General features: G+C 31.5%; 1 long non-coding RNA gene across 1 annotated transcript in view; it reads left to right on the forward strand.

Moving 5' to 3' along the window:
- Nucleotides 1–255: 255 nt before the first annotated feature.
- The window catches only part of LOC139906524 (uncharacterized), a 147,313-nt gene continuing 127,276 nt past the window's right edge, over nt 256–20,292 (forward strand). The window contains exon 1 of the long non-coding RNA XR_011782106.1: nt 256–574. This is a non-coding gene — a long non-coding RNA (uncharacterized lncRNA). The remainder of the gene's footprint in view (nt 575–20,292) is intronic.

Consider the following 20,292-nt stretch of genomic DNA (forward strand, 5'->3'; position numbering starts at 1 on the left):
CCTTGAGTATATGTATAATTTTTGGGTGGGGCATTTAACAGTATTTAATTATTAGCACCAATTTTTACAGCTTTAAATCTTAATATATGGTTTAAAAGTGGTTATTTAATTAAGCCTATTCCAGCACACTTTAATATTTATATATGCACAACACCATATTTATCATATCACAAACCCTTCTCTCTTGCTCCCCTCCCCCGTCCCCCCTTCCACCTAATGTGGGCGAAAAGAGGAAAGAACAATGTGCAGCCATATTGGAGGATATTATATTGGTGACTAGCCTGCACGCGAGATGTGGGACAATCTCCTTTTTTCTTTGACTGCACCTCCTTAATCACTACTAATTGCCGCCATTTTGACTGAGAAGAATATTTATTACTTTACGCACGACTGTGACAATGCGATATCCTCCTTTTCTCTTCTTGAATATCCTTACGTCACACGACCAATAAGACTCCATAGACGCTTCTTAGCTAAAATGACGAGGATTCATGAGTAGTAGTAATGTTTATAACGTGCTTAATAGTTCTGTGTTCAGGTGCTTTGTTACAACCAGCGTCCATGGATTCGGAAGGTAGGGCTTTGATTTTAATTTAGTTCACTTATTTTGAAGGATGTAAACTCACTAAATGTTTATACTTCTATAATCTCTCTATAAGGCGGGATCCCTCCCATCGAAGTTAATACTTCAGAGTGAGTTTACAATAAGATAATAATATGTATTTGTAAACTCTACCTAAGCTGTCTGGTCTTGATCTTTCCCCTGACCATATCTTGTATCAATCATTGAGCACTTTAAGCTCTACTCCCTTTTGATTTTTCAAATAGTGAACATGCCCAATCATAGACAATTCTATGTTTAAGAACTTTGGAATCAGTGTTAGCTCCATATTCATCCGTAGTTAGTTTACTGAGCTTTTCATTTCTATATTTATATACTTTTGCTTTATATACGTCGTGCATATCAGTACTTTCTCCCGTTATAGATGGGTAAGGGATCAAAGGAATGTTTCTATCCGTGAGCCATTTCCTAAGGCCCATTGTGGAGAGTATTTATGAATTTTGGAGTCAACTGATCCAATAAGATTTTTATGTTCCTCCTTCTCATAATCATCTTTATGTAGAACATTTTTATCAAAATATTTGAGTCTAACTTTATTAAATAGTCCTGGGTTTAACTTTTTAAGTACCTTTATATATTTATTATAAGTGATGGGACGATTAATCGGACTCGTGAATTGAAGAATCGGGTGCTTTTTCTGGAATCGGTATTAGGAAAATAATATTTAAATTCCGATTCTTAAATGTTATAATTTATTACTAGTATTTAACTGTTTATTATTTTTTTCTAATTTATGGAAAAAAAAATTATAAAATATATCCGTCAAGATACAAAAACAAGAATTTGAATTTATGATTTGAGTCTTATTATTTTATAAAATATCAAAATAAAATAATGCATGATAAAAATGCTCGATGACTGAGAAGAAACAAATTGAACGTTAACTATATTTGGGATTAAATAGACACCATTGAACCTCTGCTCGAGACGTATCACAAGATTTTTCAACTTTTGAATCTTTGAATTTATCTTTGTTTGCTGGAACGAAGAAAAAGGTTCACTATTCAATTTGTGCTTCTTACTTTTTGCATGATCCTTTATATCAGAGAGTTTAGCTCTAATGGTTGTCCTGCAATATTTACAATAGGCATTTTTTTTCATCAGTAGGAATTTGAACATAACTGTCTTTGTATAATACATCCTCACTGACCCACTCTGTTCTAAACTTTTGGTTGTAAGAGATTGTCTTTGACATCTTTATTTTTGTATGAAAAATTTCTGGGATTTAATATTAATGAAGAAATAAGAAAATTGAATGTAGAAAATTTTTGTGGGATTTTTAAAATATGATGTTCCCACGCCTAGCAAAGAACGAATATATATGGATTACTTTTAACTCATAACTTCTCTACTCTTAAAAAAAACTTCCCCAAGGCAGATTTGTCAATGGCGAGATTTCCTGACACGGTCTCATATCTGGGAAGTACAAATCGATTTTAAACGTGTATGAATATAGTATTATATCCAGTGTTGCCAGCCTAGGCCCTAGCTGATTTTCAGCTAGATTTAGCTGATTTTTGGAATAGTTTAGCCGATTTTTAGTGATGTTAGAAAAAAAATATAGGCTCAATTTTTGGCTTGTAAATTGATTACATTCACATTAAAAATTTCAATGTCAAAGCCCAGGCTATTCTAGACTACAGACTAGGACAACGATTACTCTTTAGAGTTTAGACTATACATGGAACAAACACTCCTTTTTTCTTCACTTTTTTGTTTTTGGTTTTTAAGGTTATTTTTGTTATTTTTTTTAGAGTAGAATAATTATGACTTATGAAATAAAAGAGGGAACAACAATCGTGTTATGAATGGGTTTTCAGATTTTTTTGGTTGATCTCTTAATTTTATATTAATTAAGTACAATTTGTATATAAAGTATTTTTCGTATAGTGAAAGTAATAAAAAAACTTTTTATTCATACGTTTTTGTAATATAAATTATTATTATGAAAATTACCACGTGATAAATAAGAATAATAAAATAATTCATGGAAGTACTTTGATAACTTTTGATATAGATGATACGAGGATGTGATCGATTTGAATATTAATTACGCACTTACTCAGTAAAAAAGATATTTTGATTGAGTACTTTTCATTTTCATTCGATCATATACGGATAAAAAATAAAATAAGAAGAATGACATGAATTTTAAGAGTAGCTAGAGGGGACTGGAACAGTTGCAAGATACTCTATTTTCTCCAACATCAAAATAGCCACGGTCAATAAATAATAAATTCACTTTACAAATGTATATCATATATGCAATTATTGTGAAAAAAATTGATAATTTTGTCAACTTATCTTCGGAATATTCTATAAACACTGGTTTCAAGGAGTAATTTTTCATCATTTTTACAATCACAGTTACAATAATTGATCAGTTGTTTTTTAATATATGGCAAAACTAGAAATTAACATAATATTTAAATAGATTCAAACAATAGCAGACAGGTTGATATGTGCGTTAAATTTTGGCAAGTCTATATAAGTCGAACCAGGTCACCATAATTGAACCAAAAGTAAAGCATTGCTATTGTTCTCGGTCTTCCCTATTTGTTATCAATTTAAAAGTGCTCCATATATATTTGTTCTTTTGCCTGGCGTGGGAACATAACTTTTTTTACAAATACCACAAAATATTTCTATATTCATTTTTTTTATTTCTTCATTAATAGTCAGTCCTAGAAATTTTTCTATATAAAATATATATAAAAAATAAAGATGCCAAAGACCAACACATACAAGCAAAAGTTCAGAACAGAGTGGGTCAGTGACGATATATGGGAAGACTGGATTGTACAAATTCCTACTGATGAAAAAAATGCCTATTGTAAATATTGCAAGACAACCATTAGAGCTAAACTTTCTGATATAAAGGATCATACAAAAAGTAAGAAGCACAAATTGAATAGTGAACCTTTTTCTTCCTCTTGGCAATCAAAAATAAATTTTTTGAAAGTTGAAAAATCTTATGATTCGGCTCGATAAAGGAAATTTTTCTTTGACAAAACTGCGATATATATTGCAATGCATAGAATAAAGTGCACAGCAGTGCTTAAGAATGTACTTATGCCTCACTTTATTGAAAAGCTAAGAGAAGACATAGGTGATAAGAAGTACAGTATTTTGCTCGACGAATCAACAGATATATCTGTTGTTACGTATTTAGGATTAGCCATACATTACTTTAGTAAAAATTCTAAGAAATTGGTGTCTACATTTTTACACCTTGCCCCTTTACAAGAATGTGATGCAAATGGTATAGTTCAAGTTCTCAAATTATCCTTAGATACATATGGATTGGACTAGAAAAATATGATTGGGATTGACAATCCGAGTGTTATGGTCGGAATAAATAATGGGGTCTACAGAAAACTAAAAGAAGACGTTCCTGCATTAATGCATATTCGCTGTGTATATCATTCAGTGCAGTTAGCTGTTTCACTTTCAAGTTCTGATACAATGCCCAGAAATCTAGAATTCCTGGTTAGCGAAACCTATAACTGGTTTGCTAGATCTGCTTCAAGACCACAGGCTTATGTTAATTTATTTAAACTAATAAATAATGGACATGAACCTCTGAAAATTGTGCAAGCTAACCGGATGGTTATCTATATCTTCTCCTGTATTATAAAGAGTTTGTGACCAATGGTTGTAGCTAAGAAGGTGTTACACATAGGAAAGGATCCACTCTTTGTACAGTGGTGAATATAATCACGGTTATTTGTTATTTTTTAAATCTGTGCTGAATGATGTCCAAAGAGTCAACAAGATTTTTGAGTCCAATGATAGTGATCCTACCAAATGGCTTGATGACTTGACTCTTTTGGTTGAAAATTTGGTTAATAGAGTGATACTTTCTACAAATCAGCATAAGGTTGATCCTTTCACCTGTAATCTTGGTGAATACCTTTTTCCTAAATTATACTTAGGATATGAAGCTGAAAATTTCCTCTCTAATATAACCCATCACTTGTCGTAGGATCGAGAGAAGACCCTCAGGGATCGATGTTCTCAATTTTCGATAAAGCTTATAAAATAACTTAGAAATAGGTTTCCCGACAATGTGAAAATATTAAAAACATGTCAATGTTTAGTGTTGGAAACACTTTGTGTGTCGTCAAAAAGTCCAAAGTACTATTATTAAAATCTTTGGATATACCTTCAGAGGACATAACTAAAATAGAACTTCTATAGTCTAATATAACCCTTGTCAAATGGATCGAAACTAAAGACACAAAAAAAATTTGGGCAGAGGTGGACATATACAAGGATGCGTCTAATCTAAATCCTTTTGCTGAACTTAAGTCTGTTTCCTTAACTATATTGAGTTTGCCTCACTCCAATGCAGAAGTTGAAAGGGCATTCAGCCAAATGAATTTAATAAAAACGAAGTTGAAGAATAAAATGGACCCTGAAACAGTAAATTCACTACTTCATATAAGGTATGATCTTAATAGAATGTCTCAAAACTGTGTATCATATGATTTTCCAAACGAAGTTCTTGATCGTGTAGCATCAAATGAAAAGTACAATAAATCAAAGGAAGATGGTCCTTCTGAAGAAAATGAAGATATATTTAGCTATTTATTATGAGTATTTTATTAAACATTTATTTATTATTTTGTTTTTGTTATATATGTATTGGAGTATATATATGTTATTTGTTTTAAGAAATTATATTTTGATAATTTATGAAAGGTTTTTGGTATTTATTATTTTTTTTTTGCTGTCTTTCATTGTAACGTAGCGTCAAGACGCTCTATAGGAACTATCACTGATAAATATTCCGTAATACGCCACTAGATTTATAAAATAAATATTTAGCCAGTTTTTTAGCTGTTTTTTGTTGAAACTAGCGGATTTTTAGCCGATTTTAGAAGTATATCTATCTGATTTTGCTTATACCCACCTGGCAACACTGCTATATCAGTTATACTCGCCAGTAGTGCTGTAACATCGCCCATCGACTGTCGTACAAGTGCACTTACCAACTTTATTTTAGATATATTACTTCAACCAAGGTGTGGCAGTAGGAGTATTGTATGTAAGTTATGGGCAATTGATCCTGATAACAATGCAAAATCAATCTGCAAAACTTTGTGGAGCTCGCATCTCTAGAGGTTCAAATTCTGGAAAATCAAGTTACAACACATCTAATATGTTAAAGCATTCGTCAACACTGCATGTAGAAAAATTAAAAGAAGAGGAAGAAAAGGATAAGATTGAACAGGAACAAGCAAAGAAGAAAAGATTATTGCTTTTCCATTAAATGCTGAATCAACAAAAAAAAAAATGAAAAGTTTGAATGTTTCAAAAGACAAGCAGTTAATATTAGATGACATACAAGAGAAGTGCAAAATATGGGACATTAATGACTCAAGGGCTAAAAAATATCATTATGTAATTGGTGATATGATTTCAGTCTATTCACAACCGTTTTCTCTTGTTGAAGACCTAGGATTCAATAGCCTTTTAAACAATATTTGTCCAAATTATAGAGTGCCTTCAGGAAAATATATTAAAGACAACATCGTAACGGATATTCATCAGAAAGTAAATAACATATTACAACAAGAGAGCAATATTACAAAATTCATTTCATTCACAAGTGATGGTTGAAGTGCAAATACCTTATTTTTAAGTTTAATAGGACATTGGATTGATAACAACTTTGACGAAAAAACTTTTATACTTCGAGTTGTTCCATTTCCATAAGCGCATACAGCAGCAAACATGAGTAAATGCTTAAAAGATACGATGACAGAATTTAACATTTCTCTTGAGAAAATACATCTTGTAGTAAGAGACAATGCTGCTAATATGGTAGCAGGGGTTGCTCAAGCAGGTTTGAGTTCTTTGCTTTGTTTTATCCATACATTACAGTTAGTTATTAATGATGCTATTTTTGAACAGAGCTGTGTAAAAGACTTACTATCAACATGTAAACAGATTGTTGGTTACTTTAACCATTCACCATCTGCTTTCGTAAAATATAAAGAACATCAAAAAAAAGTTCAACTTGCCACTTCACAATACGAATTCACATCATTCTTGATTTATCTACTCCGTGGAATAGCCATTATTATCTTCTGGAGAGGATTCAAGAACAGAAAACTGCAATCATAGCTTATTGCAGTGATAATGTTAATCCATCTTGTTTAGAAAACAACGCATGGGAAATGTAAAAAAATATTCTGAGTCATAAACTGAACAAATATTATGAGTTCTCAACAATGCAACTGCTTCAATTATCATTCCAAATATTGTGATTTGACATTATTCAATGATAAATATTTAACTATTGCTACATATTTGGCAGTGGATGCAGTGGATGGTCCAAAATGTTTTTTGATCGTCTAGAAATAAAGATCTTCATATTCGACAAATTGATATTTCTGCTAGCTCAATAACTTCAAATCACTCTACCGATGATGATAGCAATAAAGGGGGAAATTTAAATATTACCTTCTCTTCATGCTTTGCAGAAATTAAAGAAAAGTATTCGCAAAAAGATGAAAAAGAAAATCAGACTTCCAATCAAATGAAAAAAAGTTATTCAACTCAAGAGTTTGAGAAAATCAATGCAGACATAAAGTTTGAGATGGACCAAATACAAAGCCTCAAGATTGATCAAAAATGAAAATATTCTCTAGAGTGGTGGACAATTAATCAATCAAGTTTCCCACATATGGCCTTCATGGTAAAAAAGTATCTCTACCCACCACCTTCTTCAGTGGAGAGTGAAAGGCTCTTCAGTGTTGGCGGTTCCATCTATTCTCCCAAAAGAAATTGACTGACTGCTGATACTGGAGAGATGATAATGTTCTTATATTATAATTTGAGGGTATTAAGCTTGAAGTATAATTTATAAATTGTTGTTTTTTTAGTTTTAGTTAGCTAAATATAAATAGAATATATTAATTTTTAATTATAGTTTTATTGGATATAGTAGCGAGTTAAATTTAGTTAATTTATGTATTTTTATTTCCCAATAAATTTGGACAGAAAGGAAATATACATTAGTTTAGTTTATCATAATCAATACTGAATTGTTAATCATGTAACAACATGTAAATAAATGTATACACTTATAAACATATAAGTGTATACATTTATTTTATCAACTGTGATTCTTGGAAATTTACAGATAAATGTTATTTTTTAACTATAATATTTAAAATATTCAAGAATCGGTATTGGTAATTTTCAATAGAATTGCTTTGGAATCGGCATCGGGATTTATTTTTGGAATCGTTCTATCACTATTCATTATCCAAACAGCTTAACTTATCAATTCTTGCATTGCACGAAAATCAACATATTTTCAATAAATTCATTAGGCCTAGTCCACCCCTCTTTACTCTACTTTCAAGTTATCTTCCATACAAAACGTCACAGTATGACTTGAGGCTTGTTTAGGTTTACATTTATTACATTCCCCTTCGTTTGACCATACAGATACCGTGGTAATAATATTTCATTAAGAATTAAAAAATTTGTTTATCACTTAGGCAGGCTTGATTTAGCCTTTTAGTTTTATTTGAACGTCTTCTGCTACGGATGGTGTTTGTATTCTAAAGGCCGAGTGTCAGATGCCTAGATATTTATATACTTCATTAGGTTGTTTTTTTATTATTAATCCGTCATGAAACCTTAAGCTAACCTTTTTTCCCTGAAAAAATGTCTTATTAACGTTGATGGAGAGCAGGCCCAATTTCTTGGCGTTCAGGGATAATCCAACCAGGGCTGCGCTCTCTTCGAAGCTTGCCAGATTTCGTTGCAAACTGTGAATATGGTTACTACAAAGAATAGTGTCATCAGCAAATTGCATCTTTCCTATAGTAACTGCCTCTGACATATTTAAGGGTCAACGATTGTGGTATCTGATAAGGCCATGTCCATCACAAAATTGAATAGTCTGCCAGAGTCACCTTGTAGGATTCCCCTCCTAAATTTGGCCTCAAATATACCTTGTATGTTAGTTGGAGCTATACTATATACTAAGGAGCCAATAAAATCCCTTTTTGTGAAAAACTAAAAAAATGAGGATTCAAATGCGTTCCTTTTGATGAAAAAATATGATTCACAAAGTTTGAACAATTTTTGTGAATATGTAGAGGTAGCTCAACGTCCTTAAAGTTTTGAAATTTTACATATTTTTGGAAAAAACCTGATTTTGTTTTACAAATAAAAAAAATGACGTCCGAAGTCAGTTGAGGCTGAGAACAAGGACGGGGTTAACAATAGAAATTTATATTTCTAAATTAATAGTTAATATTACAATGTTGCACATTTCCTTATATTTCATGATTTAATAACAAATCAAAAGTATTCATATGTAATTCTTAAATATATATATGATATAGATGAACTGCTTAAAAAACCAAACTTATAATAATTTATCACGCAAATGCCTTTGTTTCCTAAAAAAATGGTTTGACAAGATTTTAATAAAATAGTGCGTTACAGTATTTTTGATCTTTGTTTAGATTAGCAATCTACTGCGTAGTATGTCAATACAACTTAGAAAAACAAAAAAACTTAACTAAATTTGTTAACAAGTTGTTATGTGTAGTGTACGGATGATATTAAAACAAAATCACGTTTTTTTCCAAAAATATGGTAAATTTCAAAACTTTAGGGACGTTGAGCTACCTCTAAATATTCACAAAAATTTTTCAAACTTTGTGGATCATATTTTTTTTATCAAAAGGAACGCATTTGAATCCTCATTTTTTTACTTTTTCACAAAAAGTGATTTATTATCGATATAAGTAATCAGGTGGTTAGGAATTGATAGCCTCTCAGTGAATCATGGCTCATTGAGTCAAATGCTTTGCGCATATCAAGCCAAGCAAGATGCACCTCTTTTATGTTCCTTTTTGGCATTTCTATAATACCTTGTAATAGAAAAATTATTAATTCAACAACCATCAATTTTTCTAAAGCCCAATTGTTCAGGGTCGATCTCAATAATATTTATCCTTTCATTTATTATTCGATGGAAGATTCTAGTTATATGTGACAAGACATAAATAGGGCGATAATCAGACGAAGAAACCGGCCTCTGGACTTCAGGAATCAAAGTAGTCCGGGCTTTAAGCAGTAATGGATGAAGTCGTCCATTGAAAAGTGCAGAATTTAAATGTTTTTTTATCAATTCAGGGTCCAGATTACGAATATCCACACCCTTATAACCAAACTCATCTGTACTTGCATTAGGCTCAGGGAGATTCTTCAGAATCTCGTCAAGCTTATTGGTTGTAACTTTATTTTAAGTCTTTTTGTCATCAGATATTTCTTTCTTCACAATAAGACGAACATCCTCTACAGACCCTGTCTCGAACATATCTTTCTATTCTCTGAGAATAGAACCTCTGATATTACTATTCGCACCAAGTGATGAGTATGTACCACCCAGAATTGCTTTAGCAGTACGAGGAAAGTTATTTTGAGGTCCTCTTGCGTCATTTTATATTTTAACTTCCTATTATTAATTTTCATTTCATTTGCCCACTTCGTTAACACACTATTCATGCCTTGTTTCCCATTTCTTTTATCACCATCACTTGCGTGATCTAATCTTACTTCATATGGGGTCCTCGAACTAATTACTTTATTACTCTTACTCAAACGTTCAAACGTGTCTGTGTGCCGACCTTTCATAGAATTTCTGTAGTTATTATGATTTTGGTTAATATTCATGTCCCCCATAATTCGATTTGTTGAATTGAATGATGTTGCTCCAAATGTGCTTTTGTTTTTTTGCTATTTCTGCGTAAGATTTGTTACCTCCTAATTTGCCCATCACAGTTTTTCTCTGCTATTAGTCTTACTTGCCTGATTTTATTCAGTTTATCGCGTAAATCTAAGCTCTTTGTCTGCATGTTCGTCTGCATTCTTTCCTGGGTGTTGCATTGTAGACCATAATTCCACTGTTCATTATTTCAGCTTCTCTTCTGGTTGTTATGGAAAAGGGGTTTCCAGGATGTTACTTTCTAGGTAAACCCTTTTATTTAAACTTCAGATATTTGCAGGCTTCTTTGCTTATAATAGCATCAGGTTATTCCAAAAGATGTTTTTAAAGCTTGAAAAAGACTGTGTATATTCTTGATTAACATATCTCCCAAAGTAAAGTTATCAACCGAATTACAAACCCGAATAACATCAAGGTAATCATTGTCCAACACCTTACCATCTGGCCCCCGATATTGTAGAGGATAAACTCTGTAATAGAAAATATCCTAGTTCTAGTTCCAAAGTCATACAAAAGCTGTTGATTAAAGACACTGATCCTAGTTGACACCGGCTTTTTTTTTTAATGTCCATCTAACCTAGGAATCTTTTGGTGAAATCCATATAGTATATTTCTTTCTCTAGGAATTACCGGGGCGCAAATGTACACACATCAATTTCAAGAGAATAACTCTCGAGCGTGCTTTCCATGAGCTATGGCGATTCCATGACAGCCGCTTTAAGATCAGCACGTCAATGCCATTATTCATGTGCTCATGATTAGATTGTTGGTGGGAAAGTCTATTACGGTTAACGTTTTTCCAACCTTCACTATTCGTAGGGTTACATTTAGTGTCTCCATTATTGTGGAATGGTTGAAATCAACTGTTATACATTCATTAGTATGGTCCTCGACAGGACCTGATTTCGCAGTTTCACCCACATCCATGTCCTCTACTGGAGGTAGGTTCTCATTATTCGTAGCAGGGACTGTGACCGGAGCGCTCTCCTTATACCATTTTAGTATGTCATCCACTTTCCAGTCAATGAAGAAATTATCCTCTGTGAAATCTAGTTGCTAAACAAGCGCCACATCATTAACTAATCCCACCACATCACTCTGACTCGGAGCCTCAAGTAACCGAGTCCGCCAAAGACTTACGAGTAGTTATTCTGTCTAAGAAATAAGTAGTAGTGATAAAAGCTTTAGAAAATAAAAAAATCATGTTTAGAAATGTAGCTCTCACATTCTAGGCCATGTTTCATGTACCTTTATCCATAAACATAATTAGTGATAAAATCTTATGTATTTTTTTGCTTGCTCGCTCGTGGTTTTTTGTTTATTTTAGGAGCTCATAATTTGAAGAATGAATTTTCCATTTTTCAGCTGTTATCATTATAATTTAACTCCAGAGTAGTGAACTTCTTTTTATACTACATTTAATTATATTCAAATCCTGAGTGAACATTGCTCTGTGTTCATAAAAGACGGAGACTAAGCTTGAGGATTTGTTTCTGAGTTATATGGTACATGGGCCGTTTAAATAGCCCATGCAAAGTACGAGAGATGGCATAACTGGCGAGTATCGATGCTATGTTTATATAGTAGCATCTCTTTTAAGAACATGCATTAATTATCTGCCGGATCAGTGTAATTCTTTCGGTTTGGTATTCGTTTGAATCGAGGGAGTGGAGTGATTCTCAAAAAATGGACGAAAAATAATTTTGTCTGTTGATTAAGGATTAATTTATTATAGGAAAAACGCCTCAGGAGACAAAAAAGAAGCTTGATAAATATTACGCACTTTCGATTACAAGAGTTTATAAGTGGTTTCAAAATTTTCAGAGTGTACAAAAGTGTACCTATCATAAGGATTTATTGTATCAAAATATAGACTAGAATTCACTGAAATCCACTCTTACTTATGTATATGCTCCAAATTAAATTTATCAAACAATTTTTCAAACATATAAAAGATTATCTTGTATTTAAAGCGAGGAACTTTTCTTTCAAAACAAACATTGAACTGGATATGAGGATTTAAAAAAAAAGAAAAAGGAAACTTATATTTAATTTGATTTGAAAACTTTCTTTTTATAAAAATAACATTATATTTTAAGAGGGTCTTTTTTGAGAAAAGTACCATTGAATTAGAAGTATGTTTTAAAATTTTAAACAAACTTCAAAACTTAAGAGGGCAGACATTTCTTAGTTGAAACAATTTACGGATTAAAGTAACATTCAGCACCATCTATGTATTTTTAGAAAAATAAAGTTAGAAAATTAATCAACCTCACTTAGTAAATATCTTGAAGGCAATATGGGGTGCGTCAATATGTCAAAAATCTTAAGCAAAAAGCAAGAAACAAAAAAAAATCACATGTAATTTTTTTACTTCATCTTCTCTCTATACATAAAATAGAGTTTGTATGTCTTTTATAGGTCCTCACACTGTTGGACCTAGGAGGATGAAAATTTGTATGGGTAGCTCTTTTAAACTTGTTCAGATTAAGACGAATGGTGTCGAATTTCAAGAGGGACTTATTGTATATCCGAAACACAATGATTATTTTTTTTTTTTTGAGTTATAAACCAAAAAGTGACTGGCATCTAAAAATAAACACTATACGAACAGGACGTTTTCTAAATTTATTCAAAATCAAAAAGTTATAGGCCTAAAAATAAATCGTTCAAACTTGAAATTTAGTTTTTTTCAGTTGCAAAAAAATGAATTTCCAATGAAATATTGGATTCATAAATTGAATATAGTTTGCAGAAATTTGCATATAACTTTGGTACATAAAAATTCATGCTTAACTGAAATATCTGTCTTTTTCAGAGAATATTTTTTATTTTAGTTCAATTTGTTTCTTATTTTTTCTCTTCTACAAAATGCCACAAAACGATGCATTTTGTACATAAGATTATAGACTGTAGTAATACACTGTAGTATTTTCAATTTCCGGAACATTTTATTGTATATTTTTTGCATTATTTGAAAAAATGAACCAATTATCGAGGGTTATTTTTTCGACAACAAAATTCTCCTTAAATTTTTTTGTTTTTGCAATTATGAAAAAAAATATTTGTAGGTTTTTGTTTCTCTTTACAATGCCAATAAATTAAAATTAGTGAAAACAAGTTTTTCGCCAATTTCGATTTGCCAATTTTTTACAAAAATAAAATATGGACTTTTTATCTAGAAAATTAATACTATGTGTGTTATTAGAAGATTATAACACCATTTTTTTAAAATTTCTAATAATAGTGCTAAAGTTACAAGAGAGTATTTGGGGGTTACATTACTTGACCGGATTATATAGTGTGATTAGTGTATGAAGTATAGTCAATTAAAAGCATTTGTAGTATACACTTACACGTTTACATCATCTTTTCGTATAATCCAATATAACCAATAATGCTATAGATTTACTTAGTTAAAAATGGGTCGGGAAATAATAAATTACTTCTTCCACAACATTAATTTTTGAGAAAAATTATGCTAGCTTGCTTTTGTGCTGACGGGCCAAATATACATATTTACAATTTATTTTATACTTATTTTTAGGAAAGGGGTTTGAACTCAGATCAGAAACAAAAAAAACACGCGGTCCACAAATAATGTAATATTTGAGGCTGAGGGTTTTTGCCATTTCTGTCACAAGTTGTTAAATAAGTTGTAAAGAGATGGGAAGTTCCATTTTAAAACGTTATTCTTTATGCTTTAATGAAGTTTGAATGAAACTTCATTATGAAGCATTTTAAAATGAGTATAAAATGATTTATGGGAAATTTTCTAAATAAACTATTAAATTTCATTTACATCAATTGAATTAAAATGTATTCGATAAGTTAAATATAGATCAGAAATTTTTTATTATAAAAGCAAATAATCTCATAACATTTTTAATACTAATTTTGAATTTAAATTAAGTTAAGCTGCATATAAAACAATACAGTTTTTCATCATTTTCCTTAGCTTTTGGCACATTTACTATTTGATCGACGAAGACATTTTCCCCCCCCCAATACTCCTCCACAGAGATTCTCAGACTAGAAATAGTTTGATTGTAGGTAGCACAGGTCTCAAAAACATCTTTTTGTGAATTTAAATAATAGGTTGGATAAAAATGAAATTTCGTATTTTTCACATTGTACATTATTGGTTAGATTGTATTATACAAAAGACGTTCAAAAGGTGTAACTATATACTACAAATGCTTTAGGGGAAGTGTTGCGTTTGACTGTTTCAGTTTTTAATCATCGTGCGTCAAGTGAGGATGTCTCAAAGGTGGAAATTCGCCATATTTTACATTTTTACTGCCTGAAAAGGAATAAGGAGTCGAAAACGAGGAAGAAAATTTGCAATGTCTACATGGCCAATACCATTTTGGTTCGTGTTGTACAATAGTGGCGCGAGCCATTTATTTCTGGTGTAGTGCAAGTGAATGATCCGCCACGTACAGGGAGGCCAGTTGTCGAAAATGTCGATAAAATCAAGAAATATATCGAAGTAGACCGTTGTTTGAGCAGTCTTAGCATTGCCTAGGTGCTGAACATCGACCATGAAACCCTTTTGAACCATTTACAGAATGGTTGTAGATTTTCTTTAGTAAGCATTTCAAATAAAAGTTTAATTTTTTACTGTTTTATTTTTTATTCAGTTCACTAATCGCGTTTTATAAAGGTTGTTCACTAATGGAGGGGTAATATACCTAGTTGTATATAATTAGTTAATAGTAATTAGTATTTTTTAGCTTGCCTGTTTTTTTGGAGTTGGTAATCTGAAGAAAGTTTTTTTTTTTCAGAAGATATTGTCATTATTATTTTACTCCTGAGTAGTGAAACTTCCTTCCCGACTACATTCAATTATATTCAAAACCTGATAGAGCATGCATGTGTGTACATAACCTTGAGGATTTGTTGTGGATTTAAAACTGTAAGGATACTCTAAACATCATATAACAATATAAATACTTTTTCACAATATATTTTGTACCTTAGAATTAATGATTATTTAAAATAGTAACCAGAAAAAAAGGAATATTGAATTATGTAGACGTTAGTGGACAGATTATTTATGAAACCAGATACATTCTACAAAGATATTTCATTCTTTCTTGTGAATAAACACTCTAAGGATATAGAAAATACATCATACTGAATTTTTATTTTAAAATAATATTATGATAAATGTTGGTTTTACAATAAAAGTTTTACTTTTTTATTCAAGAGTACATTGAATATCGGGAAAGGGAAGATAATTTTTTTTTATTCATTTACCGTAGCCAGGGAATGCAAAATACAGCAAGTACTCACACTTACTTAGAGAAATGAATAAATCAATATGAAAGGACTTTTGTACATATTAAACAGATTGCACAACAAAGTGTCGCCTCCCTGATCATATTACAATAATTAAATACCAAATTTTCGGCCGGTTCTGATACCATCTTTATGGACGATTATGGTTCATTATTATGTATATAAGAGTTTTATAAACAAATAACAAAATTGTTTACTTTTTTTAATGTTTAACTTTTCGTTAATTACGGATAAAAAAAAAATACATCAATTTATTAATTATACTTGTCCCTAAGCCTCTGATCTGATTTCAACTGCCTCACTACTCAAAAAAAAAAAAAAAAAAAAAAATACTTGCAACACTAAACAAAAGGCTATTTGCTACTATTTTACTGGTTCGGCTCACATGAGATCAAATGGTCTTGAACTGTCGTGCGTTCCTAACTGAGTGTTATATGCTTGCCCTAGAAATTGAAATATATGTAAACCAGGGCTCGAGGCCGTATATGTGTCTTTTTTAATGGATTTGAAACAGAGACTCACGACTCAAACTTGACTCAGAAAATATGGACTCAACTTTAGTTCTATTATTTACAATATTATTTCAACAAACATACAAAAAGAAATATTTAGTGAAATAGTTGCTTACTGGTTTCAGAGTGAACCGCTCAATCCAACTCCTACGGTTACATACTTTTTGAACGACTCATGATACAATTCAAATGTATTAGGCACTAAAAATGTGTTATTATTCATAAATGGTTTCTTTCAAGTAAATTTCCTGTAAAAACCTGGAAATTTGTACAATCTTTCTATGTATCCCCCCCCCCTTTTTTTTTATTTTATTTTTTATTTTGAATAATTATGAAAGACGTCGTCTAGTTTATTGACTTGTAATCGATAACCGATTCCTTAAAAAAGTCCGATTCTTTCCGATTATGTTGTATCAGTACACCCCTAAAAAATCTAAACTAAGCCTTATTCATTACCAATGTTTGTCAAGTCTGTCTTCATATAAAACTCCTTCTCTCTTTTAAACGGTCATATTGCTAACATGAGTTTCGGATTTTCCCATCTGACCTAAGATTTGTATTTAATGTTTATATACATACTTCTCTAGGAGTGACCGAGTATGAGAGACCAATCCTGATGGAGAACAAGAGAATAATTTCTCCCAAGCACGTTGCCCACTGATCTACGTTATTCCATTTTGTTATTTTCAGAATAGCAAAATACATATTTGACTTCAACATCTCCTTTTATTAATTATGAATTGTAGAAAGTTTCTAATTTTAGAGCTTGAAGAGCTCTAATTAAAAGCGTAGGTAAGGGTTATTTAAAAATTGAATCCCTTAATTGAAGCCTGCAATTATTATTATTTTAATTTATTAACTTATTAAAACATTAAAAGGGATTATAATTTAGGTTTAAAATAATTGGAGTTATCTAGTTAAAAGATTTTGATTTTTTAAAAATGTTTTGGCAAGCGTAACAAAATGTTACAAAACAAAGGAAATGCATTTAGTGATACGGGTGCCTCCAATCATTTCTAAAATTTCAGATCAAATTATTTTTTATTTAAAGAAATCAGCTAGTAAAGTATTTTGATATCACCCACGTCTAACTAATAGTTGTGTTAAGACTCGGTCCGATACCAATTTTTTTATTCAGTTGGTTCTTAAGGTTGCTATTCCGCCGACGTACCTTAAAGGCGCGTAGAAATTAAAAAGAACAACTCCGGATCAAACCTTAATGGTAACTTTTTGTCTTTTATGAGCACACTTGATTTTACTTAAATGTTCCGTCTTTAAGAATAAAAAAATTATGATAACAGCTTCGAAAGTAGAAATACCTGTTGCCAACTAGAAAAAAAAGGCTCCGGTTTTCTAAGACATATTTTATGCACCTCTGTTTATTCCCCTCTCTCTAATGTACTCCATAGTTCCTTAAAAATAAGAGTGTTTGCTTCCATAGTCAACACCCTCATACAAGCATTCAATAAATTTTTAAAGATATTATAAAAATTTGCATGAATGTATGTATATTGCGCAATAAATTTGCAAACATACGTCGACTTATGGTAAAAAGTAGTGGGAACTTTAATTTATTTGTGCATAGATACTTAATCATAGAACTATGTATTTTTTTTTTTTTTTGTACAAATATTTTTTTATGAGAATTTATGATGCTTTCAAATAAATAAGTATTCTAGAACCAGAGAAAGAGGAGGCAAAAAATATATACTTAACTGGGTGTCACGGGAACATCGGGACAACTGCAACTTTTATGTCTAAAAAGCTATATTTCAGTTAATTTTGTGATAAATGTTTTACAATCTTACATACATGGTGGTCACTTACAATTTTAGACTATCTTCTCTCAATATAGCCACCTCTAATCTTACTTAAGGTCTTAATGGAAGTCTTTGTAGACGATGACTATATAGTTGGCAACATTTTGTCCAAATGTTGGTTAACCTGAACTTTTAAAATGCCAGTGTTTGGGTTTAGTACAGTACATACCTTACTGGATACTGTGGGGTTAGAATACTTAATCGACGGGGTTGGTCTTTTGATTGTATGAAAAAAAACAGCGTTTAAAGCTAGATGTCTATGGTATCCTCGCAGTCTGCAATTACCAATTTGGGAGGTCCATGCTTCTGATCAAGGTACAGGTAAGTTATAATCTTGTTTATGACGTCGTAGATTGCCGTCTTGTGCACCTGGATCACATTGGGGGTCTTTCCCGCGTGGAGAAAAAGATATCTATCTATCCTGTTGTCTCGCCGAGCGCTTATTTGTCAACCAATTTTGATGTTCTAAATGAAAAATGAAAAGCTACTGATGTTTACTATAATAAAAATACCAAAAATACCAAAAATGGGGGGAAATATCTAAACCTCTTAATAGGACTCAAAGAATGACTGAGAAGAACATATTTATCTTCCCTTTTGTCTTGCTGAACCCTGATTTGTATACCGATTTTGATGTTCTAAATAGGCCAGGGGCAGTGAGACTCACCCAACTGGATTGCTTTGTCGTCACGTATCTTTCATATCATGATTGTATCAAAATAGGGAACATTGTTTCCAAGGTACAGGAGTGTCATCTGATTTGGATGTTCCTAACGACAGCTCTTCACTATAATAAAAAATACTAATAAAAAAAAGGCAAAAATATATAAACCTCTTAGATAATTGAAAGTATGTCAGTTTACATTTCCACGTGACACCCCGTATTTTAATTTATTGAACTTTCCTTTATTCGATTCCCTCACATAAAAAAAGTCTACATATATGCACATATATATAAATGGTGTTGCAAGTATGCTTGTACTTGGGGTTCTCTCTCGGTGTCCTGTGGAAAATTCCGGGAAATCTCATAATTTTTCATAGTATAAACTTAATTCAATGATATATATATTTTTTAATTAAATGTTATATACATATTAAATAATCACTTGGTTAAAAGTTTTTACGCTTTATGCTTTATAAATGATGTGGTCATTAATAAAATATGTCCAACGAAGCACCAAACTTGTATGAATGATGGCACTTTACTACAACAACAATTACTTTTATTCTTAGTTCCTTTTTTATTCCCTTTATCCAGTAAAACACTCACAAATTTACATTAAAAGAAAATGAGAAAAGTGACCGCTTAGAGCAGCAAGTATTCTATTTTGTAACAATTCTAAATTTGAAAGCTGGATATGCCCGCTTCGTGGACTGACACCTTTAAACTAATTATAGGAACCTTTGCCGGAATCTTTATTTCCGAAAACTAATTTGCTGATAGGACACTTTGCCGAATGGACGTTTTACCGAATGACCACTATTTCAAAAATAAATTTAATTCATGGACTGAAAATTAAAAGACGAAATTGTTTTTGATCTGCTGTTTTGGAAATAACAAATGTAGCGTCACACTTTGCATAATAACTCACAATTTAAAAAAAGATTGTCCTGAAATTTTGACAGCTGTCTTTTGAAGGTTGATACTAACTCAAAATCAGGTTAAAAACTCCCATTTATGTGTGAAGCACAGAACTTTAGGGCCATGTGTAATATGATGATATGATGTGTAATATCCGGCTGCAATATTATGTAATTATGATTCCCATTTATATTAAGGAATGTTACTGGTCAGTCATATAATTGTTTATTACGTCGGAGTTTGTCGTCTTGTGCATCTTCCATTAGGATAGAGTAGGCATCTTTCCTGCACTGAGAAGAATCTTTTTTCTTGCTGAGCGTCCATTTGTCAAATGACTTTGATGTTCTAAATGGCAAATAAAAGCCTACAGCTGTGTACTATTAAAAAAATGGGTAAAGAGTCTAAACCTCTTAATATGACTCAAAGATTGACTAAGAGGAACATTTTATCTACCCTTTTGTATTGATGAGAGGTCATTTGTCAACCGATTTTGATGTTCTAAATGGGCCTAGGGGAGTGAAACTCACCCAGCTGGATTGGGTTGGCGTCACGTCTCCTACATATGATGAGTGTTCCAAAATAGGGAACATTATTTCCAAGTTATAGGAGGTACTCTACGCGGCAAAACATACGAAACAATTCTACTCGGTATCCAAAACTACGTGTCCACCTTGATTAATATCATGGAC

The sequence above is a fragment of the Lepeophtheirus salmonis genome, chromosome 10 (assembly GCF_016086655.4).
Source record: "Lepeophtheirus salmonis chromosome 10, UVic_Lsal_1.4, whole genome shotgun sequence".
Classification (NCBI taxonomy): Eukaryota; Metazoa; Arthropoda; class Copepoda; order Siphonostomatoida; family Caligidae; genus Lepeophtheirus; species Lepeophtheirus salmonis.